Genomic DNA, 18,639 nt, shown 5'->3' with positions numbered 1-18,639 from the left:
CCAATTTGGCACCAGAAACTCGAAGCAGAGTAACCTTTGGTAAACACAGATCTCTTCCGATTTTTGCAAAGAGAAGGAATCTTTAACTTCTTGGCTTCATCTTCTTAAGATTTTTCTCCCTTTTTGTACAGGGTCAAATAGAATTCATTAGCCAATTAGCTCAGAGAAAATAAGGCAGCGTATATGCTATTTCATGTAGAAAAAGAGCAAAGTGTTCAATTTTTCTGCTTTTTGGCTGAACTGACAGATATTCTTTGTTCTCTAAGAATGTGATGATTTAGGCTAAAATTCTGCTTCCTGAATAATTCAGATAATTGCCTCAACCCCACACTTTGCTGGAGCTGGAGAGACTTGACTTCAAAAGGCAGGTGATTAAATTAAAATCACGTTTTGATGACCCTATTTTAAGCCATTTTTGAAAGAAAAAAGATAGGTATTTACTGCTTAATTAAACATTTCTATGTATTTTGAAAACATAGATGAACCACATAGATGCTGAACAGATTAGTCTAACGTTAAGTGGTGAGCAGTGAAAAAGCTCTTTTGAAATGGAGTGGAGGGTGTGTTGGATACACTAGACTTTGTTCCGGAAGAACCATCCAATCAGATGTTTTTTGTCAGGCAGATGTTACAGTTTAGATGTTGGAGGAGACAGAGCTTTCATCCTGGCCCTTAGAAGTTGCGAGCACAAAGTGGTGCTTGTTACGCGGCTCTGTAGCTGCCAGTCTGTGGCATGTCATTCAGTGCCGTTGTCCCGAGGAGTCTGAGGGCTAGAGCCACACCAAGCATTTCTTGGGTATTACTGGCATAGGGGCATCTAACCTGCACATGAAGGGAAATGCAAAAGATGTAATTGAAAGAAGTGGAGATGCTGTCAGACTTGCCTCCTGTGGTAGCCGAGAGCTCCACTTTGGCATCACGAGTGATTGTGTTCTCACCCTGTGGACACTCGCAAGCCCCTGAGTCATGCTCCTAACTCAGAACTGTGATTTGAGCACCGGAGTAGTTTGCCTGGTGGGTGGGTGATTCGGCCTGCGCCATCTGCACACCTTGTCCCGAGCGACCCAAGTGCAGGGTTTACTGCCTGGGGTGGACACGCACAGCTGTAGCCGCAGAGCAGAACGGAGCCAGGGAGGGCTGAAGCAACGGCTCCTATCTGTCCGCCGTGCCCACCGGCACAGGGCCCACCTAGGATGGACCCAACTCTGTGCCAACTCCCTGCTGGGCCCTGGGCTGCTCCTGAGTGCTGTCACACCCTGGGCAGGTGGGAGGCTGGACCTGGTGGCATCTAACCTCAGCTAGGCCTCAGCACTGCCCCTGAAGCCCACAGCCCTTTGGGGGTACGACTCTCTCTGCAACTCTCAGTGAAGCCCACTTTGAATCTTGGCCCCTTCCTCAAATGTCTGCCCAACTCTTCCAAGGGGGCCCCACCTCTCAGCAGGTGACTTTGTCCCCCAGTTGCTGGAGAAAACAGAAACCCTTGGGCAGGGATATGACCAGCCCTACAAAGCAACCTGCCTTCACCCATCCTCTCCTCATTCTCTCCTGTTCTAATAATAACATCAACAATAGATAATGCTTATACACCGCTTACCAGGAAGTCTCTGCATGTGTTACTTTACTTAATCTTCACGAGACCCTTAGGATGTAGGCGCTAGGCACATCCCCATGTTACAGACAAAGAAACTGAGGTACAGAGAGGCTAGGACACTTCAGAACCAGCAGGTGACCACCTTTTAACCACTATGCTAAGATGCAGCTCAGCTTCTGTCTCAGGCCAAGTCCTCCCACAGGCTCTGGGCCCTATTCCATTCCACCTTCTGCGGGACTCACTCCAAGGGCTATTTCTGCCTCCTCCTGGATCCTCAGCCCCTCCTTTTCCTCTTGGCCCCTTCCCATCGGCAGTTACATACACTCAAGCCCCCATCCCTCAACCTATCTTTTTAAATCCTGGATCCCTCTTCTGTCTGTTGTCTTCTCTTAGCTCCTCCCTGCCCACTCCACACTCACTCACTCACTCACTCATTTTCTCTGTCCTCCTCTTCACAACGACCAACCTTCATACAAAAGTCATCAGTGCTCGTGGCTCCATTTCCTCACCTCCACTTACTCAGCCCATGACAAACTGGCTTGTGCTCCTGTCACCCTATAGAAATGTCCCTCAGGTTGCCAGTGACCTCCATTGGGTTATTTCAGTCTTTTTCTTGGCACATAATTGGTTTTAATTGTGTAAAATAAATGAAGAAATGGATATACAAACAGAGAAATACATAAAATCTTATAAGAAAACCTTGGCTGACTTCTCCCCACTTTGTTCCCCATCCTTCTAACCTTCTAACTTCTGGAGATTCCCCCAAATCAGCACATCCCCATAGCACAGTTTCTCAACCTGAGCTCCTGGGACCACCTGCACGGGAACTGCATGCCCTCCCCTGCCCCCCAAGACCTGCTGAGTAAGATTCTCTGGGTGGGGTCCGGTACGTGCACTGTGAACGGACTCTGGCGGTGGGGCTCAGGCACGTGAGCTTTGAAGGACGGATGCTCCCCCCACATCTGCCCTTCTGTTAATCTTTATGACTCAGTGCTCTCCTTATAAACAAAAGGTTTAAAACCATAAGAAGCGATTGTGCCTTTGGAAACATTCACAGATACAAAGGAAAAATAAGCGTTATCTCTGGCATGCAGTAATGCCCGTGGAATTTCAGCAGCCCTTGCCGTTTGCTTACGACATTTACCCTTTCCAACAAGGGTGTTACTAAAGGCTGCCGCCACCGAACAAGAGCAGGAGCCATCAGGGCTCAGACTGCGCTCTGATCAGCTTCCGCCTGGGAGCTGACATCTTGGAGACTGATAATCTATTTTCTCTGCTCCCACTTTTTGGAACAAGAAAGTCTTAGTTAGAAGGTAGAATTGCTTCCCAGACAAATGCAGATCAGGGAGTACTTTCCCCTTATGTGAAAATGCTCAGTGTTTCCCGTTCCGCGTGATTAATAACTCTGCCCTTCCTGCTTGTCTGTAGACTTGCCGTTTACACCGCACGGTGTGTGCTTTAGCGCGTTTGACTCCAACGACAATACAGAGAAGTGGGCAGGGACTTCGATGCACCAGCCCTTACCCAGACTCCTGACAGCTGCCTGCTCTGCTCCCAGCCCCAGCCTGGGTGCCATGGGAACAGGGAAGAGGGTCTGACTTGGACTCTGCTGCTCTAGGTAACTTGCAGGCTAACGGAGGAGACAAGCCACGGATACAGCATCTGATACAACCTCGAGGGAATTCATTGCCATGCATTTTCCCACCTGTGAACTGTTGGGTCCTGCTCTTGGGTCTCCCCTAGCTCTGCCACGTACAACTTGGAGATGTTGGATAGTTTATTTAAACTCCATGAGTGTCCACTTCTTCATCTGCAGAATAGGTGTAGTAAGATTACCCACCTGAGAACCTGCAAGAGTTTCTAGGAAGCTTAAATGAGAGAAAGAATTTCAAGCGTTTAACACCATGCCTGACCTGTAATAAACATTCAGGCCCCGCTGATGACTATTGCTTGTTCAGAATCTTGTCATAATCCTCAGGTGCCAGCTCGGGGAAGTGTATACCCAGAGGATGCAGGACTCCTGGGTTGCTGGGGGCACCAAGTGACTTCAGGCAGAGGGGAAGCCAGGCATCCTCTGTGTTCTGCTCAATTCCAGTTTACAGCCCCAGTTCCCTGGCACCTCTGCCCGAGAGCAGGGAGCTGATGGCTTGTGAGTGGGCACAGTGCCATCTTAAGAGACGGGAATGAGAGCAGGCAGCCAGGGGAACATGTAAGTGTCCTGCCGTGTTTGTTAAACAAACCATTCCCAGCCGGGGAGCACTAAAACAGCTGTCAGTCCTGGTCTCACGAAGCCTGGTGACAGGAGACGTGCAGCCATTAATCCAGTTCTAGGAAGAATTACCTTTCAAACTTTTTTTTTTGTAAAAAAGAAACAGTATAGTAAACGCACCAAATACAGAGAAGTTGATTTATGCCTCATCCATCAAACTGAAATAAATGTTATTCCATGGAAACGAGACCAACACTTTGAGACTGGAGGTAGTAAATTCATTTGCTGAGCCCTGACTGAGGGGTACTCACATTTGTCACTTTCCCCTCTCGTCTGAAGGTGACACCCTGCACCCTGCCACCAGCAGCACGAGTTCTTTTAGTGGCTTTTCGTCCCCATTAGTGATAATGGGCTGTGTCTGGCCAGGCACACACTCCCTTCTTGAGCCCAGCAGGGCCTGGCCACAGCTGGTAGCCCCTTGGGGTGACATTTTGGACCACAAATAGACCAAACCTCAGCCTTTGGCACCTCAGGATGTTTTAGGTGGGTGTTGGGCCTGGAGAGAACAGACAACTGCTGGATGCAACAGGCAGGGAGAAGCAGGTGAAAGGACTCAGAAGGCAGGGGCTCCTCCACCACGTATCAATCACGGACCTTAGAGCCTCAGTCTCTACATCTGCGAAATGGGGATGCAAATGCCTGCTCTGCCTACTTCCCAAGAATGTGAAACCACACAAAACGAAGGCCTTGTTCCTGTGTGAGATATAATCATAACGGAAGCAAACATGTATTCTCTCTGTATTATTCTTTTAAAAAGACTTCCACATCTAGTATATATTTTATTTTTTAACAGCTTTGGAAGGGTTTAATAAATATTATTTTTTCCATTTCACAAAGTAGAAAACTGAGGTGCATTGAGTTTGACTCGCCAGGGTCATCGAGTGGAGCCCAGGCCTCCTGTTCTCACTGGACCGCACTGTCCCCAAGTGGCACAAGGATGCTGGGCTTGGGCACCTTCTTTCCATGACCTCGCTTTTATGCTCCTGTAGGTCAGTTCCAGCCGGGACTCAGGGAGCTGGGGCTCCAGGTGTATGACTGAAGGTTTCTCACCTGGAGAAGCCCCTAGGAGCCTGCCCCTCATCTCCTCCGTCCACAGAGCTCTGCCCTCGGAGGACTGGCTTGGTCAGAGAGACTCGGACTGGCGGCACAGCACCTGGCTTGGAAAGGCCAGTGCCCTGCTGGAAAGAGGGCAGACCTGTCAGGCAGGTGGAGTTGGGTTTTAGTCTCTCCACTTACCGGATGGGTAAGTCTCTGAGTCTCAGTTTCCTCAAAAACTGGGGACAGTACCTCATGCCACGTGCGGTTGTTGGAGGATTAAAGAACATTCAGTGTGCGAAGTACCAGACCCAGTGTCCAGCTCAGGGCCGGGGGACAGCGCTCTCTTCCTTCTTTTCTCCTGTCCTTCTCATCTCTCCCTTCTTTCCTTTCTTTCACGTTTTCTTCCTTCCCTAGGGGTCTTGGAACTACCTCAGATATGAACCAGACGTATCGTGAACTTGGGGAATTCTTGAGCAGATACATTCATGCTCATGTTCAGCAGATACTCCGAGGCCACACTGATGGTCAAGCAGATTAAATGAAAAGGGGGAACCACAGTGGCCTCTGAGGACAGAGACAAGCAAGATGCAGCTGGCTGTTCCTATAACTCAACTCATGTCGTTCAAGTATTTCTTAACTGGTACACCGCTCCTCACCTGCTGGGCAGCAAAACGGCCTCAGAAGCCCTGGAAGTTGCTCCAGCTTTTCCGAGATAATGGAGTATACCCTGAGTAAATCCTGAGGCCCCACGTGGTCCACTCTCGGGTAGTGTCATGTCAGAAACTCTCAGGCAACCACAAACGAGTACAAACAACTCCAATCCCCGCTGGAGGAACATCAGAGGAAATCCAAACTGTAGTATCTAGAAACACTTCTGAAAACTCCTTTATTCTTCCTTCCTTTTTTTCTCCAGTTCTCACACAGTCCCTGCATGGGGCTCTCAGACTGTAAACACTTCACTCTCAAAATTCTGCTTCCAGGTGTCCCAGAAGTCTCAACCCATGTGGCTCTTAAGTCTCTGGGAAGAGGAAAGTTCTCACCACTCCAGCCTGTGTGTCTCTATCCTGTCTTAGAAGTCTGGGGGTGCAGGACAGGGGAAGGCAGGACGCTCCGGAAGGACAGAAGAGGAAGAGGAGGGGAGCTGGGACCTGGGAGAGGTGGCAGAGTTGTGGCAGGTGATAGGCTGGGAGCATCACACAAGGATATCCTGTTTCTACTGCACATGCCTGTGCAATGCACATGCCTGTGGACCAGCAAATCTCCCCAGTGCGAGTAGAGACAAGACCAGGTGAACTGGTGCCCCCAAACTTTTTCTAGCGTGTCTGTGTGGGGAAAGGCAGGCAAGGATTCTGTGTGCATAAAGGCGCTGTGGTGAGATCCCCAGGACTGTGTAGACAGATCAGAATTCTTTCTCTTTTTTTGGGGGGGGGAGTAACTAAGTTTATTTATTTTTAAATGGAGGTACTGGGGATTGAACCCAGGACCTTGTGTGTGCTGGGCAGGCACTCTACCACTGAGCTGCACCCTCCTCCCTCCTTTTCTCTTTTTTGAATAGAGATGCTGGGTGATGTTTAAACTACTTGTGTAACTAGGAATAAATTTTGTAAATTTCCCTAAGACTCACTCGGTTTCCAACCCAACGGAAGACATTTTCCTAGCTCCCTAATGTAATAAAGTCAAGTCAAAGCTCATCACATTTCGGCTGTAATGAAGCCTTTCCTCTGCTGGGTGACTAGTAATTTCGCCTGTTCCTTCTACGCCTTGTGCTCGGTACTCACTGCTGCTCCCGACAGCTGCCTTCAGCTTGCTCCTGCTGCCTTGTCCCAGTTGTTCTTCATACTTTCCGGGCTCAGATTCAAGAAGGCTGGCTCATGAATTCCCCTGCATCTTCATTTACCTTAATAGTCAATGAGCCTAGGTATGAGCAGCCCTTTCTGAAAGGCCAGTACCTGGATATTTTTAGAATGGGATTCTTTTAAGGAATGTAGCCTTTTTGATACTAAATATGCCACAGAAGTAACACAGTGTACTCTGTGTGTGTGTGTGTGTGTGTGTGTATAAATAAGCTAGAAGACCAAGCCGGGAGATCTGGCCCTTTAAGCTCACAAATTGTTGTATTATTACCATTGCTCTATTAATAACATCTTCCGTTGCCATGGCACTTTGTTTTAAAGTATATGACCTGCATCACCTCCCTTGGTTTCCTCAAAACCCTTCAGGTCTTTCTGCTGACATTCTCTTTTGCAGAAGTTAAAATGTTTAAGGTGGTCAGGCATCTCAGGAGGAAGGCTGGCTCTACCTCATGGTCTAGGCAGATGTGCCCCCAAAAGTTTCAGGTACGCTGCAGACTTTTCCTGCCAGAAGGGACTATTGTGAGCTCTGGCTCTGCCACCTACCAGCCCGGCCATTGGTGTGGCCCCAAACCATCATCTGGTCCCTCTGTCTATTTCCTCCCTGAGAATTGAGGGGTTTGAACTGGATCCTTAGAGCCAGAAGTGAACTTCAAGCTCACTTGTCTGAAGCTAGAGAGGTCGTATGATTTGCCTAAGATCACACTGAGGGACCAGACCCCCGGCTTCCTGGTTCCCACTGGCCTGGGCATCTTCACCGCCTAAACACATGGTAGGTGCCTTTCCAAAGGAGCTCGCAGTTACACCTCTGGAGATGCAAACACCCCGGTTCTAACCACTTCAGCGTCTGGGAGGCCAAGCTTTCTAAAAACAAGGCACTTTCATTTTAAGGGCTGACTCTGGAAAGTGTTTCTTATCCTCTCCTGCCCCCAACCTGCTGAATGGTTTCTATTTTCCCACTTCTCCCCACTCCAGTCTGCAACCCAGAGGCTCCACGTGCTTGGTCAGGTCCTCGCTGCTCCCTCCCATGCCCCTGGGATTCAGAAGTGCCCCGCCACTCGAATTTCTTAAGACAGCCGAACCTTTGTCTGACAACGTGCTGCTTCCTCTGAGAACGTCTCTGCTCGCCCGTCTTCACCCAGCCATCACCAACTCAGCTCAGCATCACTTCTCCAGGAAGCCTTTCTGACCACCCTCATCCACCCCACCCACGTGGTCCAGGAGAGGAGCCCCTCCTTTGCTGCCTCCTCCTGTGTGTGGGCCCTGTGCCGGGCAGGTGGATGCAAAGATGAGCAAGACGTGGTCCCTGCCTTCGGGGAGCAATGACGTGGGGGAGACAGGACGGTGCTGGGCTCACCTTCCTTCTCCTGCAAGTCACACTGTCTACATGTCTATCTCCCCCACAGTGCACCCCTGGAGTCCTGGGAGGGGATCTCAGCCCCATCCGTGCCCCTACCCCGGCCACAGGTCCAGGCGTTTGTAGTCCTCTGCCCTCAGTGGATGCGTGGTCAACTGAATGAATGAACAAGCGGACTCAGGCGTGAGGTACGTGCAGATGTGTAAGGCGCAGCACAAACCTGATGCTACTGACTGTTGTCTAAGAGGCTGATAGTCTGTCAGGCATGCATGCTGATGGGGAAATTCTTAATTCAGAGTTCCCCGAGCAAACACTCTGATGGACAAACAGAACGGTCTCCTTCCCAAGAGATTCCTGCTGAAACACTCACTTCCTGCAAACGTGCACTTTTCTTGCAAACTGGAGTCATGGGTTAGGTTCCTCCAGGACAAGAATTAGGGTGAATGATTTATGAAAGGAGCACTCCTGGCGACCCAGGTGGGAGTGGGGCAATTCTGGGAACAACCCCAGTGCCAGCCTGATCCCACAAGGATTTATGGAGCACAAGTTACACTTGTGATGGCTTATTTTACGTGTCCACTTGACTGGGCTAAGGGAGCCCCGATAGCTGGTGAAACACGATTTCTGGGAGTCTGTGAGGCTGTCTCCAGAAGAGGCTCATGTCTGAATTGGCAGACTGAATAAGAAGAGCGCTTGCCTCCCCCTCTAGTGCTGGTGGGCATCATCCAATCCGTTCAGGACCCAAATAAAACAAAGAGGTGGAGGAAGGGCAAAGTCCCTCTGCATGAGCTGGGACATCCCCCTTCTCCTGCCCTTGCACACCGGTGGCCCTGGTTCTTGGGCCGTCAGACCTGGAGCAGAACTTACACCGTCAGCTCCCCTGGTTCTCAGGCCTTTGAACTCAGACTGAGTTACACCACCAGCTGTCCTGATTCTCTAACTTGCAAACAGCAAACTGTGGGACTTCTCAGTCTCCATAATCACGTGAGCCCATTTCTGTGATAAATTTCCTCATGTCTGTATCTGTATCTGTGTCTGTGTCTGTATCTAGCTATCCTATTGGTTCTGTTTCTCTAGAACATAAAACGTCTCAAAGCTGAGCTTGGGGAAACACGACCCCAGGAGCCGGCAGACAGGCCTGTACAGGAGGCTGGGCCAGCAGAGGCAAAGTCCAGGAGGCTGGGGGTCTGGGAGGACCTGGGAGCTCACAATAGTCCCTTCTGGCAGGAAGCTACACCTTGTGGGAACAAGATTGTTTGAAAGTCCTGGAGTTGGGGACCCCTTGTTTCTATCTTTATTTCAGAGTCTGTGTTTAACTGACAAATGCTGACAGCCCCACTCAGCAGTCCTAGAGCAAACACCCTGTGCGTGTCCTCCAATCACACCCTCTGGCTGGATGGCGGAGGCTGATGCCATGCGCATGGGCTGATCCCAAACACAGGCTCCCGGATCCCGTGGGCCCCCTGGTCCACTGCTACGAGGGATCCTGCCTGTGCCCTCAGGTCCTCTGCTAAGGACTCCATCATACTGTGCCGAGGGTGGGCAGGGGTTAATCCAACAAGACAGAAGAAGGTCTTCCTGAAGATCAAAGCATGTCTCTGAGATATCTGGTAAACTGCCAGAGACTACGACTGAGAAGGTGGCCACGGAAGCCCTGAGGGCTGAGTGTGCAGAGATCAGAGCTCTCTTTCCTTCCTGGCTTGAGTTTATTTCTAGAAAACATCACTTTAAAAAATCATTCAAAGTTATATTCGTGGATGCCGTGGCCAAAATATTTTAGTAGGACAGAGCGTTATCGCCCCCCTCCCCGCTGTCTCTAGTTCTTAGGAATTAAAGCATTTTTCTCCAGAAAAATGAAGGCTAATGTGAGAGAGAAGTGCTTGGGGAATTATACCACTTAACTAATTTCATAAGTGTTTACAGCAAACACAGCCTCAGTGGAAACTTTGGAGGGAAAGAGGAAGCTTTTCAAAGCCTTTATAAAACGTAGCAGCACCCCTCTGACACCGGGGAGAAGGTGAGGATCACAAATGAAAGAACATCTCAAAATTCAAAAGGAGGAAAGGATAGCTGGAGGAGGGCAGGGGAGGGGAGGCAGCGAACACAGGAAAAAAGGCATCGTTCCCACTTTGCTGATTACAGAGCTCAACCAAATCCTCCCACGCCGGAAAGAACAAAGTCCTGCGTTTCCAGCAACCCCGGAGCAGAAGAAGGGGATATTGGCGGAATCTCTTCTTATTAAGGAGCAATTAAGTTATTAGGAGATTTCAGAGAAGTTCCAAGGAAAACAGAGCTATTTTTTAATGTTACAGAATTACCTCTGAGCCCTTCACAACATCACAAGACACAACACTGTTGTGTTACTTGTTATTTTTTGGCTGTTATGTTCGCTCATTCACTCAACAAATATTTATCAAGCAACTTCTACGTACCTCATTTATCAAGCGACTTCTACGTACTGGCCATGGAAACCATTTCAAGGAGCCACCAAAACCCTGTAGAAGAAAGAGTCCAATCTGGAATTAGAGAATCTAGACTCAAGTCTCCACTTTGCTGAGTGCATCCTTTTTCATATAGATTTAAAACTCCAGGGTCTCAGGGTTCTCATCTGTAAAATAACACTCTGACAGTGCTTCTCAGAGCAAGTGGAGTGGCACTGTGAACCACAAAGGCCTTTACAAGGTGAGCTGTCATTATTTCTGAGCACTGTCATTGAGGTTCCCTGGCAGGATGGGGCAGCACCCTGGTCTTCCAGAAAAGTCCCAGGTTCCACCTGCTTTCGCAGCCCCTTTTCACTGTTACAGGTGTGCCAGTTTGGAGAATAAATGATACAATCCCCTCCTGGTAGGATCATCTGCAGCAAGAGGAAAGTGTGAGAGGAGGCCCAGGGCTCCGAACTGACTATCCTGTCGCAGGAACTTTCCGTATCTCAGTAGCCTGCTGGTGGTGGCTCCTCTCGGCCTGACAATACCTGCTCCTTTTGACGTTGCAGCCAGCTCAGGTGTGAGAATTCAGTGTGCTCACAGAAATGAGTACTTGGCTGCACACTCACAAGAGAGGTTTCTCAAAAAGAAAAAAGAAAAAAAGAGGGAAAAAAAGTCATTTGTGGAACACCCATTATGAATGCAGAATCTGGGCATAAGGAAATGTTTTCCCACACAAAGACATTCTTGAGTTTATAAACCAAAACATTATATTTAAAGGCAACAGTGCCGCTGGCCTCTTCAATAGGCACAAAGCACTGGCTGAGTCTGGCAGCGGCTGAAACCCAGGAGACTGGGGGCTCCCCAGGTGGAATTAGGCAGCTGAGCTGTGGTCAGGTGGGAGACACTGCTGAGGCTCGGGCTTGGATTTCAACTCTCAGCTCTCCTGCCCTTGGCTGTGTTTCTCAGTCTCACCTGCTTCAATGTCCTGACTTGGGGAGCGGGTACAACTGCCCCTACCCCTCAAGTGCTGTTTTGAGGGTTAGGAGGGCTGGTGCGTGTGGAGCATTTACACTGCCCCTGACACGCAGGGACATTGTCCGTTGGTTGTAGAAAGGCTTGTCATTCTCAGTTCTGCTGCTCCCAACAGAGTGGTCTGCAGAGGTCAATGGGCATTTTCATGGGTAACAAATAAATGGCAGGAGTTAAGAGCCAGCCCCTGCTATACATTCTCTCTTTTGGCCTTGATTCCAAATGCTCCAGAGTATGGTCCAGAACAAAGACTTTCAAATGTGGCCAATGAGTTTGGATGCTACCTGCATCAGTTAGCCATTGCCACAATAATGACTTGTAACAAACTACCCCAAGCCTCGGTGGCTTAGGACAGCAACGATTCATCCTCACTGATATGTAGGTGAGCTCGTGTCGACTGGTCCCGGCTGAGCTCTGCTTCAGACTGCCCTGGTTGGGGGCATTTTGGAGGTAGTTCTGCAAGGACACATCTCCCCTCCTCCTCCTGCAGCCAGGGGCCTATCCAGAGGCTGCTCTTCTGATGACAATGGCAGGCGCTAGAGGGCTAGTGGGAACACCCTCCAGGTCTCCCAGGGTCTAGGCTCAAAGCCAGTCATTGCCACTTCTGCGCACATGTCACTGACCAGAGCAAGTCACATGACCAGGCCCAAAGTCGACTCTCTCCCCAAAGGGCCATGGCAGGGATGTGGTGGGAGAGGGGTACAGAACTGGGGCCAATTCACAACATCTCATCTTTTGCAGAAGAGGATGGAGCAAACAAATTCTGAGCACCACTGTGGGTTGGGACTTGTTTCAGCTTCATGAAACCCTATAAAGTAGGTAATTTCTCTCTGTTTTATAGATGAAGACACTGAGGGCTGAGACTGAATCAATCAGCTCTTGCTCTGACCAAGCCCTCCCAGACTTAGCGTCTGGGCACCGCCATGTATCTAGTTCACAATCCTGCAGCAGCCTGGGCTGGGCTAGATGGATACTTTTGAGCTGATCTCAGCTGGAACAGCCACGCATCCATGGTCAGCTGGCAGGTCAGCTGGGGGCCGGCCAGTCTGCAGTGGCCTCACCCACTGTGTGATGGTTGGCTGGCCATCGGCTGGCAATAGGGGTGCCTGGCCCATGAGTCCCTCTCCTCACCCAGCACACTAGCCAGGGTTTGTTTACATGTGGACATCCTAGTTCCAAAGGCAGAAAGGGAGCTGTCCCAGAGTGCAGGCACTTTTTCCGCATTCGCAGGCTTGTTTGCTAATGTCCCAGTAGCCAAAGCAAGAGTTAAGGCCAGCCCAGAGCCAGCATGGGAGGGGGCAACCCACAGGGGCAGGGAGAGGAAGTCAGGTAACAGGTTGCCACTGTGGTAATCTCCCACAAGTACCTTGCTCGGGGCACACAATAAATGCACGGCAGACTTCCTTCTTCGGTGCTTTGGGCTGACAAGCATGTGGTAAGCCCGGCCTGCAAGTCTTCTGTGTCCCTGATGTGTTCCAGACATGCATCACTTCCCAGCAGGCCACGTAAACTGCCTGGTCCTCACTGGACTCATAACACAGCCCAAGAGCCTCTTGTCACAGGAGTTAAATTAAAAATGAACCAATAAATGTACTTACGTGACCTTTGGAAAAAAACAATGTGAATGTCTTAGAGGCAAAATTTACTTTCAGAAAAAGAAAACTTGCATATATGATTCTAGATTAATTCTCAACAAGCACTTTTATAAACGGAGGCAGGGGGCTCTACAGGTCTCTGCCCTCACCCCCAGCAGGGCGCTAACGTGTCAGCCTACTGCTGGGCCTGGTTTCCAAAGGAGCGCCTAGGGTTGGCTGAAGGCGCCCAGGTCTTAGCATGTGAGCTTTTACTATGTAAATAGGCTCAGATGCACTCACCCATTTTGCATCAGATATCTGGAAAAGGGCAAAATCATTTTTCCAAATTGGAGGGGAAGGGGAGTGGGGAAATGTGTTCAGTGTTATTGCAATTAGTCACGCTTTGGAATATCCTGGGGAAAGTCTACTCTCGAGTTATTATTGACATAGTGAAGTGGAGGAGGTTAAAAAGAAGTCTGCAGGCACCATTAATTAACCTCTCCATTATTTTTACTTCCCCGTGCATTTTTCTGACAGATGGGAGATCACGGGGTCAAACCCTGTTAGAGCTGCAGGCCTCCCGGCATTTACTGAGGCCAAGCCTCCTGCTTTCCAGAGACAGAAGGAACTGTGGGCACCCTTCACAATCACGGTGGGCTATCTGGCGAGCTCAGACCCTGGTCCGATATTGTTTGTGAGGTGGGCCTTCCTCCAAATCCTGCCAGTCCTCCCAAGACTGCTCACATGCTGCGTCTCCAGGAAGCCTTCCTGGAATGGACATCTCCTTCCTCTGTAACTCTCAGCCCTTCCTTAGAGCCTCCCTGCAGTGGAGGCTAGGCTATTCCGACCAGATTCCCTCTTCAGGATGACAGCATTCATCCCCCAGCTGCTCGCAGCTGCAGCCCTCCATGGCAACTGCCTTTGGCCACAAGAGAATAGACTTGTTCAAGGTTACAGGCCTCAGGGGAGCCTGTAGCCAGTGTGACTGGCTGAAGCTGGGAGACCAAGTCCAGCCCACTTCCCTGGATTTGGGCGCACTCTGGCTTCAGAGCTCCTGTAGGATCATCTGGGGCCTGTGTTGCACCCGCGTGGTGGACCCACTTCTGCCCAGGCCCTGCTTCCTTAGGTCCACCTCTCCGTAACCCTTCCCAGGACACCTCTGCAGGCAGCTCCTCTGCGAGTCTGTTTCCAGGGAATTCAACCTGAGACGCTCCTTCATGATACCCTGTGTCTTCTTTTATGTTTGCTAACTGGGTGCTCTGGGGCTGAACTTATACTGATATTTATTTTTCTGAAAGCTTAAATGGCTAAAAATGAGGAAAACTGTGATTTTCAAGTTGCCCACAGTTTTCTCCTTATCTAGAGGTGGAGGCCAGCCCTGTCCCTGGGAAAAGACTGTGTCTGTTTGGGGGCGGGAAGGACATTTCAGTGTCCTTGTGGTCATGCAAAGTGGAGCCCCAAGCCTGCTCTGGGATGGAGATTTGAGGCTGCAACATGCTCAGACACCACGTTTTGACCTTCCAGGATGTCTCTGCCAGGCAGGGAGTTCCATCTTGTTAGGGGAACCAGTCAGGGGGAATGGGTTTCTTTCCTTCTTGGGGCTGAGACAAAGCACATGGCCTTGAACTGACTCTGGTTAGAGGAAGATGATGGAAGCCATCCTCTCACTCCTGGAGGAGCTGCCTGGCCCTGCCAAGCATGACTGTCTGAGATGGACACCTAAGGAGAAAGGGAGCCGACATGGGCCCCTGTGAAGGGCATGGCCGGTGGACTCTGGGAGATGTGAGATCTGGGAGCTGTTTAAAATTTTTCTTCCTTTACACTGCAGGCCTTATGTTATCCCTGAGCGTCCGTGGCCACAAAGATATACAGGAAGAACCTGTGTTCACACTTGGATGGAGGAGGAGAGCTCCAGCAGGCTGGACAATGAAGGGGGATGGTGATAAGGGGGTGGACATGCCCAGCCGAGGTGATAAACTGTAATTCGGTCAGATTCGTGGGATGGACACATTCCTGAGCCCCTCAGAAAAACTTGGGGTGGGAGCAGGGGACTGGACGAAAACAGGACTTGTTGGCCGGGTGTTGATGGGAAGGTGCCTCCTGGAAACTGGGTCTGTGGACTCTGGCTGGTGAGTTCTTTCCCTACTCAAGGCTCCTTGAGAGCAGGGGGCATGCCTCATTCCTTCCTTGAGTCATCCTCATTGCCTACTAGCATGACTGCACATGGTAGGACCTTAATATTTGGACTCTAAAGCAATCATCCATTACAGACAGCACAGTGAGGCTGCCTGCCCAGGGTCCCAGAGTGAGCGAGTGGCAGACCCTGGACTAGAACCTGGCTCTCCAGATCCCTGGGTCTGTGCTGTCAGGAACTATGAGTGTCCTGGGTAAAACTAGGAGCAGCTTCAGCCTCCTGGGAGAAAAGAAGTAGTGGGTTGCCTTGAGCCAAGGGTGCACCACTGAGCACCCAAGAGCCAGCAGTCCCCTGTCCATGGTTTGTGGAGATCAGAATTCTAAGACGACCCTCACTCTCATGTGATCCCTCGCTGTGTACATGGTGAGCTATCACGCCTATGATCACGGTGTGTGATGTGGCAGAGGGATTCTGCAGCTGTAATTAAGGTTACTAATCAGTTGACCCTATGATAGGGAGAGTATCCAGGTGGGCCTAACATAATCCCAGCCTTTTCTCTGGCTGGTGGCAGACAGAGAAATCAGAGAGGTTCAAAGCACAAAAAGCATTCAATGCATCTTGAAGGTGGAGAGGGCCATTTGCAAGGACTGGAGAGTAGCCTGGAGGAGCTGAAAGCCATCCTGGCCAACAGTTGGCAAGTGTATGGGGACTTCAGTCCTACAGTCACAAGGAACTGAATTCTGCCAACAACCTGAACGAGCACATTCTATCCTAGATACGAGCCAAGCCAGCTGACACCTTGATTTCAGTCTTGTGATACCCTAAGCAGAGTCCAGCGGAGCCTGGTGGACTTCTGCCTGTGGAACTGTAGATAATGGGTGTTAGTTCTAAGTCATAAACATGTGGAGATTTGCTATACAGCAACAGAAGACTGATCCAGTCTTCCCTGAAAGCTCTTTGCAGAAGGTTTTGGAGCAGGACAGACCACGGATGAGTTCCTGTTATTCTTACCAACTCTACAACCGCTGAGCCTCAGTGTCCTCATCTAAAAGTGATGGCTATGACACCTACCTGTCAGGGTGGCCCCCTTTACTGGAGTCTGAGGTAGGTGGCTGCTCTCAGGAGAATCCTTAACCATTCTGATCTCAGCTGACTCCTTATAAAATAGGGCCCATTCAATACTCATCTTACCATTGGTCTAAACATCATATCAGATGAGACAATGGACAGAAGGCACAACACCAGCATTCCCTATTTGTACTGTCAGCCTGAGCATGAGCCACAGACAGCACACGCCCAGGATCAGGCCCTAAACGGCCATCTCCTGTAAACACATCACCAAGCACTGTCATTTTTGTGTCGTTTAGGTCCCTCTCATTAAGAAATGTATTGAATGTTCCAAAAGAATTAAACATATCATCAGTTTGACTAGTCAGATATCTCAATGTAATATTTTATTTGCATCAAAAAATAAGACTTCATGGAAGTCCAGAGGAGGTCCTGGGCTTTGAGCCTCTCTCAGCAGTGAGCGTGACTGGCTTCCTTATTTTATCAGGAGAGAATCTTTGCCAAAGAAGCCCCATCACCAAGGAGTTTTTGCCAAAAGAAGTCGTCAAATCAGAAACTATGTTGTCATTTATCTTTTCATGCCAATCCCATCCCGCCCTGTCCCACCGGGAAAGCTCCTAGTAAGGCACAGGCAAGCGATAAATTAGGAGAAGCAGCTGACACGTCGGCAGGAAGTAGTCACGTGGCCGGCGGAATGGACTGCTCCGAAGGGAACTGCCTCCCACTCACTGCGCCATATCTGAGCGCCCATGATTCATGGATGCCCCGATCACAGGCCCCATGTTATCTAATAGATTTCTGAAGTTTTCCACCAAGCATTTTATTTTAAATGACAGTTATTTCTATTAATGGGTGGGCCCTGTCAGTTTCCTGACCTCGGTCGGGAAGGATGTCTTTCTGTTCAAATGGCAGTCATCATTTCTGTGAAGTGATGCATGTAAAGGAGGCAGCCAGTGCGAGGCACCTCGCACGGGGCTGTCACTCAAGTTGACATCTCCATGTCGGAGCATTTTCTCAAAGTTTTCTCCATGTGACCTGTAAGTGAAAGATCAGGGGGCTCCCTTCATCCAAGACATCCATGTGCCAATCATCCTTACCTAAAAATGAAACTTACAAATAAGCCGGAGCTTCTATTTATACTCCTCTGCCAGACCCATCTTCTGCCTGTCAATCTCCCTCCTTCATTATGGATACGTGGTGCCGCGTCTCCTACGCTGGATCACAGATCAGCTGCTCCCGTTCCTCCACTATTTGTTTTCCCGCACCTTCTGTGATGTTTTATAAAATAATCCATGTCCTCCTGGCCTTAATAGGAGGAGAGTACATTTTCCTCCCCTTTCCTTTTCCTCTCCTTCTCTTCCTTCCATCTCTCCTCCTTCTCCTCTTTCCTTCCCTTCTCCCATGTCCTCCTCTTCCTTTTTCCTCCCCATTCCTTCTCATTTCTCTTTCTTTCTTTTGTCCCTCCTTCTTTATTCCCTCCGTGTCCCAATGTCTTCACACCAGGAAGCCAAGATTTGACTCTTGCTTGCTCAGCTCCTTTCTTTAGCCCTGCCCCAGGCCTCTTGCACCTGCCAGTCTGAACCCCTGGCCTACCTGACATCTTCCTCTTGTCCTGACTGAGCTGCCCCCTTGTGACAGACTCACTTCTCCCCTTGGACCAGCCTCACCTCTCCACCTGGGGCCTTTGCTTCTCTGTACGGCCACCACTGAGGATCCTTCTCAGCAACCCCTGGTAAGAGTACTACTCAGCTCATATGTTCAACAAATTTTCATCAAGCACCTTCGACATGCCAGGTTCTATGGAGGGACTAGGGATTCCGTGGTTAAGGAGACAGTCACAGACCCAGCTCGCAAGACCTGTGAAGCCTGACAGGGAAGACAGACACCAAGCCCACTTCTGCCAACACGTGGTCAACACATGGCGACGTGTCCACATGTTCACCATGTGACGCGTGTCACAAAGGAAGAGTCTCTCATCCATTTCCCCCATCGTCTGCCTGCCCTAGCGGGGGCCACCAAAGGTGCTGCTCCCTGAAAACCGTGATCTGCTTTTAAGAACCTCCTGCCTCTGAGGACGGAAGGCAGGCCCATCCTCCAGGGCAGACGAGGCCTTCCAATCCTCTCCAAAGTCTTCCAAATGCTGAGCTGGACGCCAGGGACCAGAGTGGGGGAAAGAACTGCTCGTGGCCCTTCCCGCGGGAAAGAGCCCCCTCGCCACCCTCGTCCAGGTGCGCTGTGGGACTCAGCTGTGCTCTCAAGCGCTTTGTGTGCACGGCGCAGTCTCCCAGCCCTCCCTCCGGCTC

General features: G+C 50.1%; 1 long non-coding RNA gene across 1 annotated transcript in view; it reads right to left on the bottom strand.

Annotated features, from left to right (window-relative positions):
- The window catches only part of LOC116666933, a 73,682-nt gene that overhangs the window by 14,013 nt on the left and 41,030 nt on the right, over window positions 1–18,639 (bottom strand). Inside the window, exon 4 of the long non-coding RNA XR_004323734.1 lies at window positions 10,538–10,600. This is a non-coding gene — a long non-coding RNA (uncharacterized LOC116666933). The remainder of the gene's footprint in view (window positions 1–10,537; window positions 10,601–18,639) is intronic.

The sequence above is a fragment of the Camelus ferus genome, chromosome 11, assembly GCF_009834535.1.
Source record: "Camelus ferus isolate YT-003-E chromosome 11, BCGSAC_Cfer_1.0, whole genome shotgun sequence".
Lineage (NCBI taxonomy): Eukaryota > Metazoa > Chordata > Mammalia > Artiodactyla > Camelidae > Camelus > Camelus ferus.
Note: the sequence above shows the minus strand (reverse complement) of the source record. Positions and strands in the feature narration are given on the sequence as shown.